Raw genomic sequence first — 6,279 nt, 5'->3', positions numbered from 1 at the left:
ACCTGTAGTAAGCAAGCCGCTTCCTGCCATTTCTGTTCATTGTGATAGCCGTACAACTATCGAAAAAGTCAGAAGTGTAAAGTATAATGCTAAAACAAAGAGACACATCCAAGTTAGACTAAAGTCTATAAGGGGTCTTGTGTCTGATAGGATTATTGCTATAGAGTTCATAGGAACTCAGGATAATATAGCTGATCCGCTGACTAAAGGGATTGAGCATGCTATAGTCCTTAAGTCGAGGTTGGGGATGAGACTGGTAACCCATCATAATTCATCAACAGCGGGAACCCAATACACCTGAGAGGAGATCCCTCGAAGTGTATTCAATGTGGTAATAACAAGTTGTAAGGATGAATTGGTAGTACCTCTACCATATACATTTAGATACTTATGTATCTGAGTTTATTCCCTATAAACCTTAAGAGGTACTTGAACTGCTGGTTAGCAAGAGTTATTTGAACTCTGAATGGGGTCAAGTCGTTTGATGAGATGATAGCAGTACATCTCTGGAGATGCCCAGCTAAGCGAATGTAATTGTGTGGTCGCAATTAGAGGAAAGGGTTATTCCTCGAAACATTCGACGAACAGGATCGAGACATGACCATTAACGTCTCAAAGCCGTAGATTGACACCATAGCCTTTGACTTGTCGTCGTCTATGGAGTGTTGTTACACCCAACGGATAAAGATTCAAGGTGAAACATTCCATCTGTATCCGGTAGCCATCGAAGTAGAGGACTTAGGAGGGTTCAAACCCGGGAGGGTACCGACTCTGAAAAGCAAGTCATGATAAAATCTGGTATGCAATTTAATTATGGATTTGTGGGGGATTGTTAGAAAATGGAAAGTTTGAGGCATATTTTATATATGTTCTTGATATGATTTCCGGAAACTAACACTTGGAGGTTGTTCCTTGATATGAGGACTTAAACTTTCATATTTGGATCTAAGATATTTTCTTAGTGGAATCCATGAATATATTGAGACAAAGTTGCTTGTTTGAAATGGGTTATGGGGATTTTGTCCCACATTGGAATTATAAAAGAAAGATATTGAGTTTATATAGCATCTTGTGTTGGTGTTGTTTACAACTACTAGCATAAGTGGAATGCTTGTGTGGCCTAGTGCTAGTGGGAACTCTTATATTTTTCTTTTCTATTACAAGTTTAATTATTTATATTGATTATTTAATTATTAATATAGAATATATTGAGTAAGGATTATTTTAATCATACTCTGAATATATTTTATAATATTAATATTAATTAATCAGGATATAATATATATAATAAGGAAAATCCATTTTGTGTACTTTTTCTGTTTTATTACTTGGTGTACCACATCGAGTAAAATAGAAGAAGAGCAACTTGAGATGCCTATATATTGAGAGGTATACTTGAGATTAAAATGATAGAAGTCTCGGTGCCTACCTCGCAAACATATATGAGTTGCATAGGTTTTTTGGGCAAACTGAGGTGCGAGTCGCCGTTGATCATTGTTGGTTCTGTGACCAGATTGATCTATTGTTGTTTTATCCTGGAAGCGATATTGCTGCATTCTATCACAGATTAAGTGGGGGGCAATAATCTCTTCAAGAACAGTCAAGTCCTCTTGAAGGATTTGGCGACTCAGCTGTTGTGTTCTTCTTCTTATCAGAATTTGGAAAGCGATAAGAGATAAGTTTTTTTTTACTTTCTTTATCAATTACAGTCTTTATAATTTGTTATTGCCTTCGTGTTTTATTTCGTTATTTGGTTATTTGCCATGTTCTTGTTATTATATATATAACTGCCCATTGTTGCTGTGTAGTTAGAATTATACCCAACAAGTTGAGCCCTGTTCCTGCTTAAATTGTGTTTTGATGTGTTGGCATTTTAGACTCGTCCAAAGAAAGTAATAAGATGTGTGTTTTTTAGTGTTAACCATGTGTTTTTTAGTGTTAGCGTGTTTATCGTAACATGTGATTTTCTTATCAACCTATATAGATTTCAGTATATTTGTTGTTTATACTTTTAAATGTTTGTTATCGTCATCATTATTTGACGGTATTGTTATGATGAACGAAATCAATCCTATTTACTTTGTCCCGCTTTTGGAATGATGTCACTGTGTTTAAACTACGCTGAAGTACTTTCTGTCACGGGTGAATAATGCTCCTGAGTTTTTTAAAGGGGAGGAAGCAAGTGAATATAATGTAAAGTTCTTTTATTTTAATTTTGAAGTGAAAATTTTGATGTAAAAATTTCTCAAATTTTCATTCATTATCACTTGTTTTCGTTTCTTTTAAAAACTCGATAATACAAGTACGAGGGTAAATAAAAATATTTTCTTCATTACACTTACTTTCTTCCCTTTTTAAAATTTGAGGGTTATAGTATGTCATAAAATAATGATTTGATTTTTCCTTGTATGACATCTTAAAATATGGGAATTTCATTTGTGATTTATGTTTAATTTTAAGTGGAAAAAAAGATCAGTTACACTATCTTTGCTGGATAAGAATGGAATGGTTAAGGAATTGAATTTTACTTAATTAGTAAAAAAAAATACAAATTTAATTTTAGTGTCCCCGAGTGAACATAACCTTAGGAATTGTGTATCTCAATTTGTGTCGATGCGGTTCTCGCCTTAAAAAAGTATATATATCAACCAAAGCTTTTCCCCCTTAATCCTCAGAAGGGATGTTGTATTCTTTATATAGAAAGGTGGTTACAATATGATAATCTCAGAAGTACATTTACATATGGATAATCTCTAAGATGTTATATTTATCTAAGCGCTAACTAACACACTTATCAGGAGACTTCCCCGCATTAGGACTCCTTCCTGGATTATCCTTATCACGCCTTAATAGGATGGTCTAGAAGCTCTTAAGCAAATTGCTAATCTAATTTCATAATCATCCGGCGGATCAGTTGACATTTAAAAGAATAAAATGATGAAAATAACCAATTTTTTAAAAAATTAACAAAAACAATCATTTTAAAAAATGGTTAACTGGATCATAGGTCGAATCAAGACCGTTAAGTAAAAAAGATACAATCTCATAGGACGAAAGTGGTTGTCCAATTGCAGCAAGGGTATCAGCAAGTGTTTTGACCCTTTGAAAATACTCTGTAACAGAAGAGTCTCCTTTCTTGATTGAAGACAACTGAGATCGCAACTGCATCATTCTTGCAGTTGATGTGGATGAGAACATTTTCTCTAATCCAGACCATACCTCTTTGGAGGTAGCACAATTGATAACTTGACTTAATATGCCTTTAGACAGGGAAGACATTAAGATACTAAGGATCATCTGATCCTTCTGAAACCACTGCATATATGCCGGGTTCTCGATCTGGGTTGATGTTTCAGAAGATGTAGTAGTTGTAAATCTTGGAGGAACAATAGTGGTGCCATCAACATGACCAAATAATTGTTGGCCACGTAAATATGGAGTAACTTGGGCACGCCAGAGAAGATAATTATCTTTAGTAAGTTTGATAGTTACTAAAGATTGAACATTAATAGAGTTCAAGTTAGGACTTGAGACGATGGTTGACAAGGATGATGATTGATTGGTCATGTCGAAAGACGTGAGTCTTAATAAGGCTCTGATACCATAAAACAGTATATATATCAACCAAAGCTTTTCCCCCTTAATCCTCAGAAGGGATGTTGTATTCTTTATATAGAAAGGTGGTTACAATATGATAATCTCAGAAGTACATTTACATATGGATAATCTCTAAGATGTTATATTTATCTAAGCGCTAACTAACACACTTATCAGGAGACTTCCCCGCATTAGGACTCCTTCCTGGATTATCCTTATCATTCCCCCGCAAGTGAAACGGCAAGGACACGACGTTGAGCTTGGCACGCATTGTCTGAAATCTGGTAGAGACAAGAGGCTTGGTTAGAATATCAGCAATTTGATCCTTGGTGGATAAAAAATGTACTTGTAGAAGACCATTGCGAACTTGTTCTCTGACAAAGTTAAAATCAATTTCAACATGTTTTGTTCGAGCATGAAACACAGGATTTGTTGTCAAGTAAGTAGCACCTAGATTATCACACCACAACTTTGTACGTAAGTCTGTTGGAATGCCCATCTCCTTGAGAAGAGATCGTAACCATAAAACTTCAGCAGTTGCATTTGCTATAGCACGATACTCGGCCTCCGTGCTCGATCGTGCAACCGTTTGTTGCTTCTTGGAGTTCCAGGAAACCAAATTGTGACCAAGGTAAACACAAAACCCACTTGTAGACTTTCGATCATCTGGACAACCGGCCCAATCCGCGTCAGAATAAACTGATAATTGGGTTGAGGAACAGGGCCTAATATAGATGCCAAAGTTAATGGTGTCTTTGAGGTAACGAAGAATACGCTTGACTGCACTCCAATGAATATCAGTAGGACAATGCATAAATTGACACACTTTGTTGACCGCAAAAGCAACATCAGGGCGGGTGATAGAAAGGTATTGCAATGCCCCGACAGTACTACGAAAAAGAGTTGGGTCTGAGAACTCCACACCAGTGAAAAGAGATAATTGAGTTGGCGATGACATTGGAGAAGAAATAGGCTTAGCGCCAGCCATTTTGGTGCGCTGCAGGAGATTTGCAATATACCGGCGCTGAGTTAGGAAGAGACCGGTCTTGTAAGGCAGAAGTTCAACTCCAAGAAAATAATTAAGCATCCCAAGGTCCTTAACAGCAAATTCACGGCTTAGAGATTGAATAATAGAGTTGATGAATGAGTTGGATGAACCAGTGATGACAATATCGTCCACATAAACAAGAACAAATATACTTATGCCATTACTTCGATATATGAAGAGCGAAGTGTCTGTGTTAGAACTTTTGAACCCAAGTTCAATTAATTTCTGACTGAGCTTGGAACTCCATGTACGCGGGGATTGTCGAAGACCATATATTGACTTATTTAGTCGACATACGTGATTTGGATATTGAGGATGAATGTACCCTTGTGGTTGACTCATATAAACAACTTCAGAAAGGTTCCCGTGGAGAAAAGCATTTTCAATATCAATTTGACGCAAGATCCAACCTTGAGAAATGGCATAGCTGAGGACCAACCGAATTGTAGTAGGCTTGATAACTGGACTGAACGTATCTACAAAATTAATTCCATATTGCTGGTGATAGCCTTTTGCAACCAGCCGAGCTTTGTAGCGATCTAAAGAGCCATCAGCTTTTCTTTTAACCTTATAAACCCATCGACAACCAACAACATTCATATCTGGCTGCCTAGGAACAAGGGACCAAGTACCATTTCTCATAAGAGCAGAAAACTCAGTATTCATAGCTTGACGCCATTCGACTTTCTTTGCAGCCTGTGTAAAGCAGCTTGGTTCTTCAGGTGAAGAAATATTAGTGAGCAAAGCTGTATTTAAAGGATATCGAGTGGTACCGTCATCAAATTATTTGGGCTTGTAAATGTTATTTTGTGAACGAGTGGTCATTTGATGTTGACGAGGTACTGACAAAGCATCCTCATGTGGCAGACTTGAAGATGAGAGTGCATCACTATGTGAGATAGGTGGTGAGGAAACTAAAAGAGTGGAAGATATTCTAGGCACCGGACAGGGTGAACAGGTTATATCAGATGAAGATGACTGTGGTAGCTGCATAGAAAAAGGTATAGACACAGTTGTAGAAGAAGGCTGAGGTTGATTGAAAATGTGTTTTGTTGAGGAAAATGGATACAAGGTCTCATCAAAAATCACATATCGAGATATAAAGATTCTTCCAGTGGTGGGATCAAGACATTTATATCCACGATGAAGGTTACTAATACCCAGAAAGACACATAATTTGGAACGGTAATCAAGTTTGTGATGATTATACGGTCGTAAAAATGGATAACAAGCACAACCAAAAATATGTAGTAAAGAGTAATCAGGATATTTATTAAAAAGTTTCTCATATGGAGAAAAGGATCCTAAAGGTTGGGTTGGAAGACGATTAAGAAGGTAAGTAGCCATGAGAAAAGCATCATCCCAATGTTTGAGAGGAACAGAACTGTGAGATAACAAGGAAATGCCAGTTTCAACAATGCTGCGATGCCGCCGCTCAACAATACCATTCTGTGGAGACGTGTGTGGGCAAGTTAGACGATGTTGGATTCCTCTTTTTATGAAAAATTTATTAAGAGACCGAAATTCACCACCCCAGTCAGTTTGAACAGCAATAATTTTTGTACTAAACATTCGCTCCACCATTCGTTGGAAAATACAAAAAATTTGAAGAACATCAGATTTATTTGAAATAG

Source organism: Apium graveolens, chromosome 5, assembly GCF_009905375.1.
Source record: "Apium graveolens cultivar Ventura chromosome 5, ASM990537v1, whole genome shotgun sequence".
Taxonomy (NCBI): domain Eukaryota; kingdom Viridiplantae; phylum Streptophyta; class Magnoliopsida; order Apiales; family Apiaceae; genus Apium; species Apium graveolens.
The sequence above is the reverse complement of the archived record's forward strand: the minus strand, read 5'-3'. Positions refer to the sequence as shown.